The 22,053-nt window shown below is 35.1% G+C and overlaps 1 long non-coding RNA gene across 1 annotated transcript; it reads left to right on the top strand.

Annotated features, from left to right (window-relative positions):
* The first annotated feature begins 14,332 nt into the window (after nucleotides 1-14,332).
* On the top strand, nucleotides 14,333-15,982 carry LOC124889470. Its single transcript, XR_007048486.1, has 2 exons — nucleotides 14,333-15,421; nucleotides 15,799-15,982. It is a non-coding gene; the product is annotated as an uncharacterized LOC124889470 (long non-coding RNA).
* Nucleotides 15,983-22,053: the final 6,071 nt, after the last annotated feature.

Genomic DNA, 22,053 nt, shown 5'->3' with positions numbered 1-22,053 from the left:
GAAAGAGTTGAATGAATTATAATTAATACACAATACACAAGGATAGCTACAAACTATAATAGTAACTAATGATCAAATAATTCAAATAGACTTACTATTCACCAATTTCAGGTTGTACTTTTCTTTCAAATTTTCAATTATTCATTACTTACATGTTTCAATATTATTTGTACAGTTTTAAAAAAAATTATATTAATTATCATGGGATACGTGCAATGCACGTATCCTAAAATATTTCTCTCTCTCTATAAATTATATTAATTACGGAATACACGTACAACGCACGTATCCTAAAATATTTCTCTATTTATAGCTAATGAAATTATATGTTCACGGACTCATAAAAATTCTATTGCTATTCCATTTTTCTGATCTTTATCGAGTTGTAATTGTTAGAAATTTTACGGACTTACATATATATAGACTATAGTTTTAAGGATGATTGCATGTTGATTGCTATTGTTAAAAGGTTGACCTAAATTGAAGTTATTTGCTATAAGGTTTAACGTTAATGGGTCTAAAAGACACTTCATAAAGTATGGGGTCTTATGTGTAGATATTCAGGTGTAATATTGAATTTAACGATGAGCTAAATTAGAATTACATAAATTAGTGTCTATTATAGATATAGGGCCGGACACCATCGGGGGGATTGGTGGTGGAATGAAGAGGTGGAGAAGAAAGTGGAGACCAAGAAAGAGGCGTATGCTAAGTTGGTGGAAAGTAAGGACGAAGAAGAGAAGCGGGTAAACAGGAAAGAGTACAAGCTAGCGAGGAAGGAGGCGAAGTCAGCGGTCACGGCAGCTAAGACGGCCGCTTTTGAGAGCTTGTATGCAGGGTTACAGGGGAAAGGAGGGGAGAAAAAGTTGTTTAGACTCGCTAAGGCTAGGGAGAGGAAGGGTCGTGACCTCGATCAGGTGAGGTGCATTAAGGGGGAGGACGGTAGAGTGTTGGTGGAGGACGGCCACATAAAGAAGAGATGGCAGTCGTACTTTCATAGGCTCTTGAATGACGAGGGGGACAGAGCTATTGTGTTAGGGGAACTGGAGCACTCAGAGGAGTGTCGGGATTTTAGCTATTGCAGACGTTTCAAGGTAGAAGAGGTTAGACAGGCAGTCCGCAGGATGCGTAGGGGTAGGGCGACGGGGCCGAATGAGATACCGGTGGAGTTTTGGAAGTTCGTTGGAGAGGCTGGTGTAAGGTGGTTGACTGGATTGTTTAATGAAATTTTCAGGACGGCAAAGATGCCCGAGGCGTGGAGGTGGAGTACCATGATCCCCCTCTATAAGAATAAGGGGGACATTCAGAGTTGCAATAACTATAGGGGGATTAAGTTATTGAGTCACTCTATGAAGATCTGGGAGAGAGTGGTCGAGGTGAGGCTGAGACGGATAGTGTCTATCTCGGAAAACCAGTTCGGATTTATGCCCGGCCGCTCGATGACGGAGGCAATCCACCTGGTACGGAGGTTGGTGGAGCAGTATAGGGAAAGGAAGAAGGATCTACACATGGTGTTTATCGACCTGGAAAAAGCTTACGACAAAGTCCCCAGGGAGGTGCTTTGGAGATGCTTGGAGGTGAGGGGAGTACCGCAGGCATATATCAGAGTAATTAAGGATATGTATGAGGGAGCGAAAACCCAGGTGAGGACGGCGGGAGGGGACTCAGAGCATTTCACTGTCCGGACAGGATTGCATCAGGGATCTACTCTTAGTCCCTTTTTGTTTGCGTTAGTAATGGATGTGTTGACGCGGCGTATTCAAGGGGAGGTGCCGTGGTGTATGCTCTTTGCAGATGATGTAGTTCTGATAGATGAGACTCGAGGGGGTGTAAATGACAAATTAGAGATGTGGAGGCAAACTCTTGAGTCTAAAGGGTTTAGGGTGAGCAGAAGCAAGACAGAGTATGTGGAATGTAAGTTTAATGACGTGAGGCGGGAGAATGAGGTAGTAGTGAAGCTGGAAGCACAGGAGGTATGTAAGAGGGATAAGTTCAAGTATCTCGGGTCCGTGATCCAGAGTAACGGTGAGATTGACGAGGATGTCTCGCACCGTATTGGGGCGGGATGGATGAAGTGGAAACTCGCATCGGGGGTGCTGTGTGATAAGAAGGTGCCGCCCAAGCTTAAAGGAAAATTCTATAGGGTGGTAGTCCGTCCGGCCTTGCTGTATGGAGCGGAGTGTTGGCCAGTTAAGAACTCCCACATCCAAAAAATGAAGGTGGCAGAAATGCGGATGTTGCGCTGGATGTGTGGACTGACTCGAGGGGATAGAGTTCGGAATGAGACTATCCGGGAGAAGGTTGGTGTGACTTCAGTGGAGTGTAAGATGCGGGAAGCACGATTGAGATGGTTCGGACACGTGAAGAGGAGGGGCATGGATGCCCCGGTCCGTAGGTGTGAGAGGCTAGCGTTGGATGGTTTTAGGCGGGGTAGGGGTAGGCCGAAGAAGTACTGGGGTGAGGTGATTAGGCGGGACATGGAACAGTTACAGCTCACCGAGGACATGACCCTAGATAGGAAGGTCCGGAAGACGCGAATTACGGCAGAGGAGTAGGGCCAGATTGGGTCGCTAGTGTAGGGAATTACTTGGTGGGGGTTTTTATTTTTTTATTCCTGTTATGATTCCGTATTCAGTGTTCCATGCCTATTACGAATCTGTGTGCTTCCCTCTGCTTTCCTCTGTTTTATATTCCTTATGGGTGCCGTATTTATGTTATGGCATCTGCTTCTGTGCTTTACTATGTGTTTGTGTGATATCTTGTGCCTTGAGCTGGGGGTCTTTCGGAAACAGCCTTTCTACTTCATCAGAGGTAGAGGTATGGACTGCGTACATCTTACCCCCCCCAGACCCCACTAAGTGGGAATACACTGGGTTTGTTGTTGTTGTTGTTGTTGTTAGAGTTGATCAAGTAATTGGTGTCAGTTGATCCAATTAGTTGGGTTGATATTGTAGTTATATTTATTGTACTTATCTAGTCATTATTGTGCTAGTTACTTGGGTACATATATATAGCAGAGGCTCGTCTCATTTTAACATAGATTTATATATTCATATGTTCTTTTATCAATGAAACGACGATTTCCTCTTTCTCCTTTGTTTCTTCTGTCTTACACCAACATTTAATTCGTCAACCTTACTCGATTTGATATGCTAACATGATATCAGAGCGTAGATTTTGATTCTTTTTCTTGTGATGCTATCCTCGTGGATTTATTCTGAGTTCTTAATCGCGATTTGAAGTTTTTAAGGATTTCAACGAATCCATCGTTGGAGTTCTGCAGTCTTCGATTTTCAATTCATTTTATGCTTAACCTTCTAGCTTCACTATCGTCTTTGCATTTTAAGGGTAATTTTTTTTGTCTCAAAGCTATGCAATATCTTTTTAGTAATTTCATTCCCTTTTCAACCGTTTATTTTGTCAGGCAATGGTATAATTGTATAGACAGAATATTCTCTTTCCTAGAATAGGATTTTATTACTTTTCTGTATTCTTTGCGCAGGTATTTTGCTACCTTCATAAGTTCCTTTTGTTCTCTCTACTTTTCCCCCTCTTTTGTAATCAATCAATCAATGGATTCACAATCCTCTTCACATGATTTTCTCTCCATAAATTTGGATGGTTCCAATTTTGCTCTTTGGGAATTCCACTTTGGAATCTTTGTTCAACGCAAGGGCCTTTTTGGGTTGTTAGATGAATCTGCTCGTCCACCAACAAATGCAAAGGAGTTGGATCTTTGAAAATTGAATAATGCGAAGGTAATCACTTGGATGTTGAATTCGGTACATGTTGATATTGGTATGGAGCTTAGACCTTTCAGTTTGGCTTCTGAGATGTGGACCCACCTCTGTACAATCTACCAACAAAGCAACCTTGAACGAGAGTTTGAATTGGAACGTAACATTACAGAATACACACAGGTGGACAAGAATGTTCGCTCCTTTTATGCTGGCTTGCAGTTTCTCTGGTCGGAACAAGATCAAATTCTTGGGCAAAATATTTCTAAGGCAGGCCTCAAGGAGTTGTTGGAAGAACGAAAGAAGACAAGGGTGGTACAATTCTTAATGAAACTCCACCCTGAATTCGAGCTGATTCATGACAGTTTGTTGAACAGGAAAGTTACACCTGCTCTTGACGTTGTGTTGGCAGCTGTCTTGCATGAAGAGACAAGACTTGGAACTCAGGCTTCTATGGAGTCTACACCATTACCTTCTATTGCATTACTTGCAGGAAAATCAACAATCGTTGCTTCAACAGGAAATACTAAGAGAAGTGTCCAATGCTATGAATGCCAAGACTTTGGTCACATCGCAGCCAATTGTCCTAAGAAGAAAAACATTTGTGCTTATTACAAAATTACTGGCCATCATATTTCAGATTGTCATCGTCGCCCAAATCGTTCACGAACTGCTCACCAGGCTTACCAGACAAATGTCACGACATTATCTAGTTTCACTACATTATCTGGTTCCTTCTTTGCTGGTCATGATCTTGAAAAACTAATTCAAGATTCTATTGCAGCTGCTTTTCTCAAAGCCATCTCAAGTGCACTCTCGGCATCCTCTTCAGGTACAAGTAATTTAATTAATTCTACATGGCATCTAGATTCAGGGGCTTCCAATCATATGACAGGTGACTTTTCCCAATTCTCATCATTGTTTAGTGGTGTTTCTAAACATGTTATTCATACAGAAAATAGGCACACATTACCCGCATCGGGTATTGGTTCTGTTGGAAATCTTTCTAATGTTCTTTATGTTCCAAATTTGAAGGCTAATTTGGTTTCAGTTGGTCAACTAGTTGATCAAAATTGTGTTGTAAAATTCTCACCCAATGGTTGTGTTGTTCAGAATCTGAAAATAAGGATGACCATGGCCAGGGGGCGTAGATTTGGCAGAATATTCCTACTAGAGTCGGTTCACCGTCACTTGCATCATTGTTTTCTTTCAGTTTCTACAGCGAATGTTACTCGTTTGAATAAATTGCTCACTCTTTGGCATAATAGGATGGGTCATCCTCGTTCTTCTCGGCTTCATCACATGCTTAAATCATGTCTTCCTGCAGCACATCACATCCATTCCAGTCTTTTTTTGGCATGTACAAATTGTGTCGGTTCAAAAAGTCACAAGCTCTCTTTTCCATCCAGTTCATCTGCTTATGAAGATCCATTTAATTTAGTGCATAGTGATGTTTGGGGTCCTTCTCCTATTTTGTCAAGGATGGGATATAAGTACTTTGTGTTATTTATTGATCATGTATTCAGATACACCTGGATGTTTTTTATTAGAAATAAATCTGAAGTTCCGACTCTTATTATGAATTTTGTTGAGTATGTTCGTGCACAATTTCATAAAACTATAAAAGTATTTCGTTCTGATTCAGGAGGAGAGTACACTAAGATTAATCTTGTTGATTTTTTCAAAAACAAATGAATTATTGCCCAACGCACTTGTCCTCATACTCCGAAACAAAATGGGGTCGTAGAAAGGAAGAATTGACATATTTTAGAAACTACATTGGCTTTATTGAGTACGTCAAATATGTCAAAAAGTTTTTGGCCTGAAGCAATACATACTTTTGTATATTTGATCAATAGACAAACTGCCCCAGTCATTGAAAATGAGACACCGTATTTCAAATTATTTCATAGTAAGCCTGATTATTCTCACTTGCGGGATTTTGGTTGTGTTTGCTTTGTACATCTTCCAGCACATGAATGACATAAGCTTTCGGCAAAGGCAGCATAATGTATTTTTGTGGAATACAATGACATACAAAAGAGGTATCTCTGTTATGATACATCTCGTCGTCAGCTTCAAATATCTAGACATGTTATTTTCTTTGAGGATCAGTTTTCTTGCAAACACAATGCTAAACATGCTTCAGAATCTCTCTTTTCTGTACAAGTTTGAAGAGGATATGGTAGCTACTGACCCTTAGCTTGAGTCTTCGGAACAACCCGTGGACTATGATAATGGTGATCTCCAATCTTCATCTCCTTCAAGTACTGATCATCCGCTTAAATCTCCTGAACAACCCATGAACAATGGTAATGAAGCTCTCCAACCTTCATCTCTTCCTGGTATTGACTCTACATCATCATTCTCATCTTTGGAAGAGGGATCCTCTTATCCAGTTACTCCTCCATATCGGTCTAGTAGAACAAATCGCCATTCTCCCGAACGACTTGGCTACTCTCCAAGGAAATTTGGTAATTCCTATGCCTTACATACCACACTATATTCTGTTGAGGTTCCTATATCTTACTCCTAGGCTTCTACACAAACCTGCTGGAAAAAGGCAATGTCGGAGGAGCTTTGTGCACTGAATAAAAATTCAACTTAGGATTTTGTTGATAAACCAACGGATGGAGTTCTCATTAGAAGTAAGTGGGTGTATTCCATTAAAATGAAGACATATGGTACAATTGATCGCTATAAAGCTCGATTGGTTGCTCAAGGGTACAAACAGCAGTATGGGGTGGATTATGAGGAGACTTTTACACCTGTTGCTAAGATGACAACGGTACGGACATTATTGGCCTTGGCTTCAATTAAAGGCTGGACTTTACATCAGTTGGATGTGAAAAATGTGTTTCTTCACGGTGACCTGGAAGAAGTTGTGTTTATGAAACCACCACCAGAGTGTGTTTTGCCAAGACCAAATGTAGTGTGTCGTCTTCAAAAATCTCTTTATGGCTTAAAACAAGCTCCCAGAGCTTGATTTGAAAATTTTCAATCCACGATTCAAACTGAAGTCTTCTCTTAAAGTTCTTCAAATTATTCCTTGTTTTTTCATACTTCTTTGGTAGGTATCACAGTACTTCTCATCTATGTTGATGATATCATTATCACCGGAAATGATCAAGAGAATATTACTAAGTTAAAAAAATTCTTGCATACCTCATTTAAGATGAATGACTTGAGACGATTGACATACTTTCTTGGGCTTAAGGTTCTATACTTGCCTACTGGGATAATGCTTACACAACAGAAGTATGCTAGTGATCTTGTTACTACGACCGGTCTTGTTACTCACCTCTAAAGCATCCCTACGTGCTAAATGTTGCATCTCTAAGGATATTGTGGTCATTTGACGGACTGATTTGGGGAAAGTATGTGTTAGAAGTAAGGTGTACAGACAAAAAAGTGTTGAAAAAAAGAGAGAAAAAGAAAAGGGTGAGTCAAAAAAGAGTTTCGTAAGTTTTAGAGTTCTTTATGACTTTTGATTTTTTTTTTCACAATCTAAAAAGATTTTTTTTACCTTTCGCACTCATTTTCTCAAAAAAATATCAAAAAGATTTTCTTTTTATTCCTTTACCATGCATTCATAATTCAAAAATTTAAAAAGTTTTTTTTTCAAATAGAAACTTTTATAAAAGGAAAATTCAAAAAAAAAAAAGATAGTAGAAGTTTTGTATATTTCATATCGAAAATATCAAAAAGATTTTTCTTTCATAATTGTTGGTGTCATTTTTGTGTGAAGTGTCAAATTAAAACCCAAAAAGATTTTCTTTCATCGTCTGTCTGTAATCGTGTCGCTCAAGTTAAGTTTTAATTTGTTATTTAATCCTTAATTGTCTAATCTGGACGAACTACGCACCCCTGATTCTCCTCTTTCCGGATGTGAGATATGTAGGCAGCCTATTGTTGGTTCGGGGATCTTATTTAAAAAATTCAAAAAGATTTTCTTCACTCTTCATTTAGAGTAGGTGTTTCATACATGTCTTGAAAAGAAAAATACAAAAAAAAAAAAGATTTTTCTCAGTAGTCGTAGGTTTCATTTTTGGTTGATCTTATTTCAAAAATCCAAAAAATCTTTTTTTCACTCTTCATTTAGAGTAGGTGTCATATGCATCAATAAAAGAAAACTACAAAAGATTTTCTTTGGTAATCATAGGTTTCATTTTTTATAGGTTATTAAAGCTGAAAATTTCAAAAAAAGATTTTCGTCTTTCTTTTGACAATTTGTCATTTTTCTTTTCTTCTTAAAATTTCAAGAAAAGAAAAAAGAGTTTAATTGGCCATTTTGGCAAGACTTCACGAACTACGCACACCTGATTCTCCTCTTTTGGGAGTGAGATACGTAGGCTTCCTTCTTGGGTTCGGTGATCTTTTCAAAAAAAAAGAAGAGATTTTAAGAAAGTGTTGAACTCTAACGCATTTGCTATCTCTTGTTCAGTTAGTTTGAGGTGGTTGGTTTGTGGCATTTTGACTAGTCCTCCATATTGCCCCAAGTCACAGAAAAGGTTATGGCCAACAAGGATACCGAGTTTGTTGTCACTAATCAGATAGGAAGTTCGGGAAATGAGAATTTAGGAGATAATAAAGAGATTCGAAAATTAAGGCAGTAAATGATAGAAATGCATCGAGCTTGGGCTAATGGGTTGCCTCCTCCTCAAGTTTCCACTGATAATCTGGAATATCTTTCTAGCTTGCCTCCCGTGTCACATGCACAATTTTTCATTTTTGTTGATATGCCACAACATGCATGAAGATCGACTCCGGGGCAACAATATGTAACAACTTCCAATGTTCATTTTCTCACTCCCCAATCCAAGACTACCACATACTCGGCTCCACCTGTTGTTCATGATTTTGCGGCGCCACCCCCACCTGAAGCTCCTACTTTTGATGTTCATCCACAAGTTGTGCCTTCCTACTCTAAAAGAGAGCCTGCATTGAATATTACTGGTGATCAGCATTACACTTTCGAGCCTACATTCAAGTTGATTGGTCTTTATGGTGACACTTACCCGCCTGAATTTCCTCCTAACACTGAGAAGCCTGTTATGACAGAAGAACAAGAGAAGATGACCAGAAAATTAAAAAGTTTGGAACTGGTTATGAAGAACTTGCAAGCATTTGGGGGTTACTAAAGTGTCTTATATAAGGACTTATGTATGTTTCCATGTGTCAACCTTCCTCCTGGCTTTAAAATGCCAAAGTTTGAGAAGTATCACGGACATGGGGACCTAGTGGCACATTTGAGGCGCTATTGTAACCAATTAAGGGGCACTAGAGGGGAAGAAGAACTACTCATGACTTATTTCGGGGACAGTCTTTCAGGCCTAGCTTCGGAATGGTTTGTTGACCAAGACATTGACAAGTGGATTAGTTGGGATGACCTAGCTAATGAATTTGTGCAACAATTTCAATACAATGTGGAGTTGATCCCTGACGAAAAATTCTTAAATAGTATAAAATGGAAGAATACTGAGAGTTTCAGGGAGTATGCGATTAGATGGTGCAAACAAGCTGCTACAATAAAACCGCCAATGAAAGAAAGAAAAATAGTGGAAGTGTTTATTTAAGCGCAGGATGAAACATATTATCAACACTTGTTACCTGCATTAGGCAAGTCATTTATTGAGGTCCTTAAATGAAGGAAATAATAAAAGAGGGAATTAAGACTGGTCGTATTGTGAGTTTTGCAACATTGAAAGCGACAACTCAAACAATTCAAAAGGGTTCAGGAATTATTGGGGGACACAAATAATGAGGAAGTTGTATCTTCTATCGAGTTGGACAGCGGGCACGATCAAGAAGACCCCGTTGTCGTCACTCTCAAGCTCAAACCCAAGTTCATGCCCAAGCTCCACATAATCACTCCCAAAATCCATTATACTTTGCTCTTCTACCTCTATATCCAGTATATAACGCGCAACCTCATATTCAACCCCCATCTTACCCACAGTGGAACACACCAACTCCTCAGAGTCATCCTCTAACTCCACAAACATACCAAAGCCCTCCTAAGCCTAATTTTCAATCCAAGCCAAATGATGAAATAAGGCAGAAGTCGAGAGATAGCTTCACACCAATTGGAGAGTCGTATGCCAGTTTATTTCAGAGATTGGTACAATGGGGCATAATCACTCCTCCTCTTGGGTGCACTCTTAATTGGCGTTCAAGAAATTTTGATCCTAATATACGATGTTCATATCATTCTGATGCTTAGGGTCATAGTATTGAAAATTGTCGAGATTTGAAAAAAAAAATTAAAAAGATGATTCAAGATGGATCAATTAAGGTGCAGAACATTGACAGTGAGGAAAGCTCTAGTTATGTTGATATGCAAACCAGTGGCTAAGTTGTCAGACTGACCAATTGAGAAGTTACCCCTCTCCCTATTAGGAACAGGTCTAGTAGTTTGTTTTGTTTTCTTTTCTGTTTTTCGAATTATTTCAGGGTTATAGTATGGATCTATCTTGTTTTGTCCCTTTTTTATTTAGGTTCAAACCCTTCTATCTTTTATTTCAACTAAATAAATTGTCCCTTTTCCTTTGTGTTTAATTATGTGTTGTTTGTTTGATTTCTTTATACAGTACATTTATGTTGACTCTAGAGATATGACATGCTTGCGGAATTTTTAGTCAAATCTTAAAATCCAATTTAACCATGAAACATTGAATCAGAGGGCTAAAATTAGGAAAAGCATATGAGAAAATAGGTGGAGTGCTGAGACATTTGGTGACAAGTTGAAGCCTTATTCGAAAATTAAGGCAATTATTTTGAGAATCACAAGAATAACTTGGTCATCAATTGAAAAACCTAGCTCAATTAGGTCAAATGGCGGATTTGTGCTCCCGTGGAACAGAACAAAAACTAAATCCACGAAAGTATGAGTCATTCAATGTGGGGGATGTACAACAAAGGTGGAGTTGTATGTTCGACAAGTATAGAAAAAGAGGTGACACACATACTCAGGGCAAGTTAGTGTTGTAAAACATGTCATAAGTGATGTTGATCGTGCACTTTCACATTGCATGCTATGTACTAGTATTTTCAAAGATTGATATGACGAAGGCATTTCATTCTGCTATTCAAATATTGTGTCATCCTTTGTTTATCCCATTTGAGTCTTAGTGTTATTTTCTTTCATACCCCTCTTTTGAAATCAAGATAGAGTCAACAAAACTCAAAAGAAAAGTATCGAGCAAAACAGTAGAGTCAGAAAAGTTTCAAGAAAAAAATATGTCCCAAAAAGAAAGTAAAGAGAAGAGTGTCGAGAAAAATAGAGTCAAAAAGTTTCAAAGAGAAAAAATGTCAATAAAAGAGAAAAGTAAGAAAAATCAGAATAGAACAAGTTGCCAGAACTACGCGTGACCTGATTCTCCTCTCTCGGGGGTGAGATACGTAGGCTGCCCTACTCTGGGCTCGGTCTAACCTAGTAAACAAGTTAGAATTGCCCAGTCAAAAGAAACTGGGGCATGAGTTATTCCTCATTATTTGAGTCGATTTCAAAAGTTGTAAGTCCTACCCCACTTCAAGTGTCGTTTGGGCATCATGCCATCCTTTCTTTCTAACTCTATCTAAAAGCCAAGTTACAACAAAAGAAAGACCTTCAGATCAATCTTTGAGGATGTTAAGGCTAAGCATGCAAGGGATATGACAATGCATTTGGGAACTACTTGTCTTCCTCGGACCTCAGCATAAGAAAGCAAAATAAAAATAAAAATGAGAGAGTCTTATTGGTGAAAACCTTCACGGGCACCGTAAGACGATAGTAATTTGAGAGAGATAAAAAATGAGAGAGTCTTATCGGTGAAAACTTTCATGAGCACCGTAAGACGATCGTGAGTTGAGAGAAACGAAGATAAAAGAGTCTCATTAGTGGAAAACCCTAACGGACGCCATAGAAAAATGGTGAGCTAAGAAAAAAATGAGAGAGGCTTATTGTCAAAAACCCTTCAAGACGCCACTAGTCGAATGAGGTCTCCGAATGCACTGGGCCCAAGGAAGTAACTCAGTTTGGGGGTCATTAACTCAAGAACAATTGGTAGAAAGCTTGGATGAAAAGATCAGGCAACTTAATCTAAAATGCATGGCATAATCATTAGAATTGACTGTCATTTTTAGATAAATTTTTACTTCTTTGTTTCAAATGGGGACATTCATTATCTTTTCTTTCTTTTTTATTTTTATTTTTATTTTTATTTTCTTGAGTCAGTTATCCAAATAAAAATCATTGTCATTATTTTTCTCTTGTCTTTGAGTATAGTCTGTGTCAAAACAAGTGAGAAAAGATTTCAAAACTGGCTACCAGATTCTTTAATTGTACAAAGCAAGACAAACGGCCAGCATATGAAAGAAACAAGATTGCAAGTTAGAACAAGGGGTGAAGAAGGTTGTTGTCAACAGAAAATTTGGGGAAATTCGGGGAAATTCCAAGGTTTAAAGGGATTATCTGAGAAACATAGAAAAACAAAGATATTGTGCCTGTTTCAGAGTCACTCTTAATCATCTGAGTTTGAGTCAATGAAGCAACAAGTCAATGACATATGCTAAGGGTTGGAATCAAGATCAAATGTGACCAGCGCAAGAGCGATCGTCGTGAAAGCTAAAGCCATAAACCAGCCACCATGTTTTAAACTCACAAGTTTTCTTTGATGAAATAGGAAACATATTATCTTCAAAGCAGGGACTTCAGAGCATAAACATCAAGGGCTGTAATGCCTCACTGTTACAAATGCTGGAAGCAATATTGTTGCACAGGTTTGATAATAAAATCATTGTAAAAATTCATCATCCTATATCCCCCGGAGACACACTTGTCCAGGGATTTCAGTTTTCATTTGCTAGGTGATACACTTCTTAAATTGAATCTTCACTCCTAGGAGACATACCTTCTAGTCGAGTCATTCACCTTGACTCCTATAAGACGTACCTTTTAGTCGAGTCATCTCCCTTGATTCCTATAAGACGTACCTTTTAGTCGAGTCATTTTTCCTAATTCCTATAAGACGTACCTTTTAGTCGAGTCATTTTCCCTGATTCTTATAAGACGTACCTTTTAGTCGAGTCAACCACCTTGATTCCTATAAGATGTACCTTTTAGTCGAGTCATCCCCCTTGATTCCTATAAGATGTACCTTTTAGTCGAGTCATCTCTCTTGATTCCTATAAGACGTACCTTTTAGTCGAGTCATTCTTCTTGATTCCTATAAGACGTACCTTTTAGTTGAGTCATTCCCTTTGATTCCTATAAGACGTACCATTTAGTCGAGTCATTCCCTTGATTCCTATAAGACATACCTTTTAGTCGAGTCATTCCCCTTGACCCCTAGAAGACGTACCTTTTAATCGAGTCATTTCTCTTGATTCCTATAAGACGTACCTTTTAGTCGAGTCATTCCCTTTGATTCCTATTGGCCCAAACCCAATAAAAGAGAAAAAGTCAGACAAAGTTAGGCGAATTAGGAAAATTATTTCATTTCCACACAAGCCGACTATTTGCCTTCTACTCATTGTCATCGATATCCATAAAAGATAGATGCTCTGTATCTCGCCTTCGGATTGATGTTTGTTTACCAATATCGTGTCTATGTAACAAGCCAACTATGTTTCTCATTGATGCTGCAAATTTGTTGCTTCACCTTTAACCTTTCAGCTCAGTAAATTACCTTTGGCCTTACCTTCTTCCATTTCCTAGCTCAGTGAGTTGAGCTTCAATGAAAGTTAATACCACCACCTAAGCTAGAAATTAGAGCCCAGTAAACTAAGTGTAGAATAGAGTAAATACATAAAGCACCCCCCAATCTTGACTGACTTTTCCAAAAAGACACTTAAACTATACTTTCGATCTATTACCCACGAATCTTACTTAAATCGTTGCAAATATATCATTTTGATCCTTTGCGTGTATACACACGCCTGTTGTGCGTGAAAGGCTCAAAACTTATTTTATTTACCAATTAAAAGCTGGCTCATGTAAATAATTTTATCTATAATTTATCTTTTTTTAAAAAAAATTAATATTTATTTACTTTTTAAAAAATAATATTTACTTTTTATTCCATACCCCCCACCCCGTAACACTCCCACCCACCCACACAAAACACCATTGTCTTCTTCAACATTGTCTTCTTCAACACTTGCATATACTACTTCTCTTTTCCTCCATTAAAGACAAGAAAATCAACTAATAAATTACCAAAAATACAACTTACTTATATTGGGTGTTTATGCCAACTAATGTAATTTCATATGAATATAGAATATAAACAAGTGATGGCGTTTTAATGGATTAATAGCTAGACGGGGGAGAGGGGGTGGGGTGATAAATAAAATAAAAAGGGAAATTTTATTCAAAAATATAAATAAAATATAAAATTAAATATATTTAACACGTGGCAGCATCTGATTGGTGCGTGCATTCACTCTCTTTCATTTGACTGGAATTCAGCGAAAAATGATGTATTTACAACGATTTAAATAAGATTCGTAGGGTAATAGGTTAAAAGTATAGTTTAGATGTCTTTTTTAAAAAATCGGTCAACATCAAGGAAGACTTTACGTATTTACTCTTAAGAAGAGTATAACAAAACTCTTGTTTGTGCGATAGGTTATTCAAGTCTATAAGTTAAAATTTTCAACATATATCTGACATTACTATTGTTTGAATACTCCGACCAGTTCATCCCAAATCTCACTGGATGTAGGCATTTATATTCAAAGAAATTCATTATTGATATTGTAGACACCTATTTTTGTCCCTTCCAAATTCAATTCATCCATTTTTATATCACGTTATCATATACCTCCACCCATGTGATTATTTATCCACGAGAAAAAAACAAAAATAACAAAACTTTTAACAAAATGAACCACCCAACCAATCAAATTTTAACAAGCACTACCTTACCTAACCACCCTACCCCCTTTCACCCATATCGAACCCCACTCATATTTTTCCCATTTTTGGTTTTTCCATAACCGAATCAGTAACAAGGAGAGAGAGAGGGGGATACGGATAGTGAGGGAAAAAAAAGGGCGAGATACACATATCATCATCTTTCCATGGATTAGAAATCATAGGGAACAGATCGAAGAGGGGTAGGGGGAATTCCTTCTTGGCTTTCTTCTTCTCCATCGAAAATACAGAGACACACCATTCTTTTTCTTTTCTCCAAGAACACACACACCTCTAGACCAAATATACTGCACAGAAAAGGGAGCAACAGAGAGAGAGATTGGGACGCGAGAGAGAGAAACGAGGGTTGAATCGAAAAGGTGAACGGAAATCGCTACGATTCTAGTGGGTTTGAGTTTTTCTGGCGACCTCTGCGCAAGAGCTGACTGTTTCTAAGAATTGTAAAGCGACTTGGGCCGAAAAACATCGAAATTCACTGAAAAATCCGACCCTTTCGTCAGTTTTTTTTTTGTGCTCTTCGCAGCCCTCGCCGGAGCTCCGTTTAGTATTGATTTGTTTTCTTCTGTTGGATTCTGGGGATTTTGGGACTCGTCGGTTTTCGTACTGTTTATGGAAATTTGGGTACTGTTTGGGTCTTAATCAGATTGTTGTGATTAGTTTTGGATCGTTGTTCCGCTATTCGGGTCGGAATCATCGCTTTTGAGGTTCTATTCCAAGTTTCAGGTCTGGGTTTTTGATATTATCGACGAAAGCAAGATCTATTCAGGTCCATTTCTTTCACTCGTTCTCTTTTCTTCATTTCGATTGGTTGCATTACGTGTTGGTCGATTATGAGGGCTTGATTTTGTTGGTATTGTTTTGCTGTTTAAATTCGTGAGTATGGATTGATGAAATGGTGATTGATAAAAGGGATTTGGTGGGGGGGGGGGTTGAGAATTGAAAATTAACAAAAAGGATAAATTTGGTTTAATTTTGATTTATTGTTGATATGAATCGTGATAGATTTATGATGAGTTGAAACGAATAGGCAATATAGGTTTGGGTAGACAAATTTTAGAACTTGTTGTTTTGATTGAATGTTGGAATGTGTGTGAAAATGTTTCTTTCTAGTTCATTGTATTTAATTCAAATGTATTTATTTAGTCGGAGAATGCCCCGAAGTATTTGGTACCCGGAGGACGTTCGTGACGAAGGCCCGAGGCTTCGGGTAGAGCATAGTCTATGATTAGCTTATAAATTGGATTTATATTTTTACATTTTTCTATTTTTGGATTGTATAATTGGACTGGACATTAAATTTTGGATTGTTTTTGTGTTGTTCGCTTGATTGATTGTTTTTGTGTGCTTTGTATGGTTTATACATCCTTAGTGTCAAAAATTAGCCGAGATGCTTCACCAAACGATCGTGGTCAATCTAGGGATCGAGGGGTGCCTAACACCTTCCCTTCGGTCAATAGAATTCCTTAGCCGTAATATCTGTTCGCGGATCAGTTTTAGAGTCGAACCGTTTTGAAAATGGATTTCCAAAGGTGACTTGGCACACCCAATTTATGCCAAGTGGTGACTCTAAGTTTTGAATGTAAATAATTCTTTTCGAAACAAATTATCTTCATTTTGTTACTTTAATAATAAAAATCCTTTCGAAATTTAAAATCGATCTTTTTTGAAGTTAAAAGGGGGTGTGACAGATATGTTTCGACATTATTTGTTAGTTTAAAAATGTTTGTATTAATTATCACAGAGTACACGTTCAATGTATGTATTCAAAAATATTTTTCTTTCTATAGCTATGAAGTTGTATGTTCACAAACTCATAAAAATGTTAGTGTTATTCAATTTATAATCTTTATCGACTTGTAATTATTAGAAATTTTATGGACTTACACACACCTCTCTCTCTATATATATTGTATTAAGGATGATTGCATATTGATTGTCATTGTTAAAAGCTGACCTAAATTAAAGTTATTTGCCATAAAGTTTAATGTTAATGGGTCTAAAAGACACCTCATAAAGTACGGGGGATCTTAAGTGAAGATATCAAGGTGTAATATTTAATTTAATAATGGGCTAAATTAGAATTACATAAATTAGTGTCTATTATAGATACAGGATTGTGCTAGAGTTGATCAAGTAATTGACTTTTTCATTCTTAAGTAATTGGTATGAGTTCATTTAGTTAGTTGGGTTGATATCATATTTATATTTGTTGTTTTTATCTAGTCAGTATTGTGCTAGTTAATTGAGTACATATATATAGCAGAGGTTCATCTCATTTTAACATAGATTTATATATTTAAATATTCCTTAATCAATGAAACGACGACTGCCTCCAATTTATTAGTCAGTCTTACTCGATTTGATATGTTAACATAGTATCAGAGCGTAGATCCTGATTTTCTTTCTTGTGACGTTATCCTTGAAGGTTTATCTGAGTTTTTAATCGCGATTTGAAATTTTTAGGAATTCCGACAAATCTATTATCATAGTTCCGCTGTCACTGGTTTTCAATTCATTTTTGCTTAACCTTCTAGCTTCGCTATCATCTTTGCATTTTTAGGTGATTTTTTTGTCTCACGGCTATGCAATGTCTTAAGTAGATTTAATTCCTTATTTACATCTCCCACTATTAGTGAGTTGTGAGATGTTTTACATATTTTTGATACTTAATTTTGTTCGGGTTTTTTTTCCAAGTCCTATTTTTTGTGCTTCTAATACGTTTGATAACTTAAGAACATATACAAATCATTTTTATTATTAAAGTGACCTGACCCAAACTCGATAAAAGTGAAAAATCAGACAAAAGTTAGGCAAATTAGGAAAGTCCTTTTGATTTCCACACAAGCCGACTATTTGCCTTCTACTCGTTGTCATCGATATCCATGGAAGATCGATGTTTGTTTACCAGCATCATGTCTATGTAACAAGCTGACTATGATTCTCATTGATGCTGCCAATTTGTTACTTCACCTTAAGTTACTTTTGCCCTTACCTTCTTCCATTTCCTAACTCAGTGAGTTGAGTGAGCTTAATGAAAGTTAATACCACCATCTAAGCTCCAAATTTGAGTTCAGTAAGCTAAGGTTAAGAATAACAAAATTTTTGTTCGTGCGATAGGTTAGTCATGTCTATAAGTTAAGATTTCCAACATAGGTTTTAAAAGAAATTGTATATTATAGCATGTAATTTGACTTATTTTTTAGGTTACTAATCCTACTTTAGATGGTTATTTTTACAAGTCTATACAATATTATCATTTTTAATTTCTTCCAATAAAAACCATTGACATAGTTTATTGTTAAGTATTATTATTGCTAGTTTTGGGAGACGTGTGTTCCATCCTAGCGTGGACTTTTCTGCCAAAAATTAAATTTATTTAAATTAGTCGGACTCAAAGACATATAACACCCCTCCGCCCTTGGCTCCCCTCCAAAAAAAAAAAAAAGGTGTTAAGAACATGAGCAAAAATGTCAAATTTCCTTATGTCATATTTGTAAGAGAATTACTTTTGTTCTAAGTTAAACTATTCGTCTAGCATTATCTTTCTTTTTTGATAAATTTATACACGTAAAATCCACTCATTTCATGGTAAAGTTTCTTTAATTGAATTACTTTATATTACTATTTTCTAACCACAAGTTTATGAATAAACCAAAAGTAACAAATTTCAAAATTAAGCAATTTTAAATATAGGACTACATATAGATAATTTTGAATATTTTTCTTAGAACATATATCTAGAATACGTCAAATAGCATTTATACGTATGATTTTGACATCCCAACTAAATTATTTAGGTGTATCTCTTGAAAACAAACTGTAATCAAGAGTATTTAATACATACGTACATAAATAAATAAATAAATAAATAGTCAAACATACAAATATTGAATACTTACCCTTGCATACTTTTCTTGCCCCGTATCGCATATACTAGTTTAGGTGTACGCGTTTCGCGCGTGTACCTCACTTTATTGAGTTTAAACGTTACACTATATAGAATATTTTTTTAAATAACAAAGATAAATACAATAATTAAATTCAACATCTTTTGGATAATTTATTTAATTAAACCTAACTTTTATCAAAAAAATTTGTCAAAGTCGGTCAATATTCATCTACTACCTATAAACTTCAACAAAATAATACGATGATAGAGACATCAAAACAATATAATTACACATAATTTTTCTCAAAGCCGTCTGACACTCATATACCATCTGTAAATTATAACAAAATAATACTATAACAGAGATATCAAAATAATATAACTAAACTTAACCTTTACACATAAAAAAATTCTCAAAACAGAGATATAAAAATAATACAATTAAACCTAGCATTTACCTAAAAAATCTCCAAAGCTGACCGACATTCATCTACCACCTGTAAATTCATCCACGGCCTGTAAATTACAACAAAATAATACAACAGTGATTACAAAGCTTTAATTTTGATGAAAATATTTCTTGTGTGAGCGAAAATTTTGACCCTCAAGAGTGACTTGAATGAAAACAAAAAAGGTATATGAAAACAAAGAAGATATATGTATACACACACGTTGAATTCTTACAAAAACAGTGAAGAAGTTGAAGGTTAGAAAATTAAACATCCACCAATCATATTTTTCCAATAAGTAAATTGATTTCTTCAGGAGTTTAACGTGCATCTATACAAGTATTTTCTTAATAAAGTTCTATTTTAGGTGTATTTTTCTATACAAGGAAAAATATTAATTGATTCTCCTTTCATATATTTTAGGACTCTCATATATTTTAGGAGTCTAGTTAATATAATAAAAATAATTAAATAATAATTAAAAAAATAGTAAAAAGACAGTTTTGTAGAAGTGTCTTTTAATAAATGACGAAAAGTTCAAATCACTTCTATAAAGTTCTTCACAATTTTAATATATTATAAATTATAGATATAGATACATCAAATATATTTATAAAAGTGATATTGTGTTTTCTTTTTTCAGATTTTTTTTAAAAAAAAGGGAAATTAACGTGGGTAGTTAGTTGAAGGCTACTTCTAATAAGGAATAACTTCTTTTCCAAATATACATCTTCTTAAAAAGATTTTTTAAGTATTATTATGTTTTCTTTTTTTACTTTTTTCGGATTTTTCTTTTAAAAGGAAATCAACGTGGAGAATATTTGAAGACTACTTCTAATAAAGAGCAACTTCTTTCCAATTATACATTTTAATTAAAAAAATAAAAAGAATTAGAAAATTTTGACCATATAAGTTTTCATATATTTAGGAGTGTTATTTTTGTATATTTATTATAGTAACTATATTATATTTTAATTATTTAATAATTGAAGGAAATAGGTGAAAAGACAATTTTGTCTATTGCAAAAACTTTTAATGAAGGGCAAAGAATTCAAATCATTTTTCTAAAGGTCTTTACACTTTTAATATATACTAGTTTAGGTGTACGCGCCTCGCGCTAATGAGTTCAAACATTACATTAAATACGATATTTGTTTAACTAATTAAAATAAATATAATAATTAAATTAAACATCTTTTGAACATGTAAAAATGAAGAATTTATTTAATTAGTTATATAGTATTTGTAAATATCTAAGATGCAAATAAAGTAGGTAAAATACATTGACAACCCCTTGAATTTGCATAAATTTTATCTAACCACTTGAATTACGGTTTGTTTCATTGATCACTTAAACACATGATAAAGTATTTTTAATAGAGACCTTTAATTTTAAAATAATTTACACATAGAAATACATTGCACGTGTATGCCATGTCAATATTATTAACTTGAATACTATAGATATTTGAAATTTGGTGTTCAAAATTCACATATATTGAAACTCGACTAATCTAAATTTGATCAATACTAACATAAATAAAATTCAACACACAAATAGGGAATGCAGGAGTGAAATTAACCCAAGTCAAACCACAAATCAGGACGCATAACTGAAAGTATTTAGAGCTTAGCACCAATGAGATTGTCCTAACAGGAATGTTATACAACTTTATATGGATAAAGCTTGTAAAAATGTTAGGACAAGGCAAATGGTACATCTAAGATATCAAATGGTACACAGTTATCTCAAAGTAAGTATCATGGACAGACATAACAAATATTCCAACTAACCCAAACACAAGTCTTGTAGCTAGAACAAAATACATTGCACTATTTCGCTTGAAACTAAAACCACTTCTCTAAGCTTCAAACTCAACTAACTATTCAATTATGTTAATATTTATAGTTTTCTATTATTCTCTTCAAAACATGAGAATGTAAGTAGAGAAGTTGATGATAAAAACACTTTAAAAAGCTAAATTCACCTAAAAGTATCAATAAGTCATGGCTAAAGCAACAAAATAGCAAAAATGTATATATATAATTAAAATTCATTTTTTAGTGAAACATAAATTAAATTTAAACACTAAGAAAATTGGATTCTTAAAAACTTACACGTAATCGACTTTGTTACGGATTTCTTTGTCACCATCATTGACCAATCGCTGTTGAAATTATAAACAACTGTGTCATACCTTGAATATATAGTGTCAATAAAGTAGGTACTTAATTTAGAATTTGTGCTATAGTCAAATAAGGTAAAATTTATTAATAATTAAAATTTTAACCATTGATTTTAAAGCAAATTCATCTCTTCAATCATAGACATTATCAAGATTTCACACACACAAAAAAATAATTTCAATTAGCAATTGTTTACATAAATACATGATAATTTATTATTAGAAACTTCAAGAACATATTAAAATTTTAAAAAAAAATTACATTAAATCATATGATTCTTAAGTGAAAAGTGTCAAGTTCATATAAATTCATGTTGAAAACATGTAACCTAAAACATTGATCATCACAATCTCTTATTTCTAAAAGCAATTGAATTGGATGAAGAAAAACACAAACGAAAAATAATTATTTCAAAATTATAATAAAAAATATAAAACGAAAAAAAACTATGAACTAAACATAAAAACAATGTTACGTAATAATAGGTTCAAGAACTCACCTGACAAGGAGGAATACTTTTTTTCAAAGACTGTCGGCTAAAAGAATTTTGGTAAAGGAATTCTAAAATTAATATGGTATTAAATACTTAAACGTAGACCTATTTTTTTTTCTTTCCTTTGCAACCTACGGCAATTTTTGTGGAAATAATCCTAAACCTAAAGTGAATTCCTAATATAAACGAAATCTAATTCAAAAGTGAATCTTAAAACTAATAAACAAAAAATTAAATAAATAATAATTTTAAAAAATAGTAAAAGACGATTTTGTCTATTATAGAGTATTTTAATGAAGGGCAAAAAGTTTAATTCACTTTTTCAAGGGTCTTCACACTTTTAATATATTATATATATATATATGGGTGAAAATCGTCCC

This window comes from Capsicum annuum, chromosome 12 (assembly GCF_002878395.1).
Source record: "Capsicum annuum cultivar UCD-10X-F1 chromosome 12, UCD10Xv1.1, whole genome shotgun sequence".
NCBI classification, from domain to species: Eukaryota; Viridiplantae; Streptophyta; class Magnoliopsida; order Solanales; family Solanaceae; genus Capsicum; species Capsicum annuum.
Note: the sequence above shows the minus strand (reverse complement) of the source record. Positions and strands in the feature narration are given on the sequence as shown.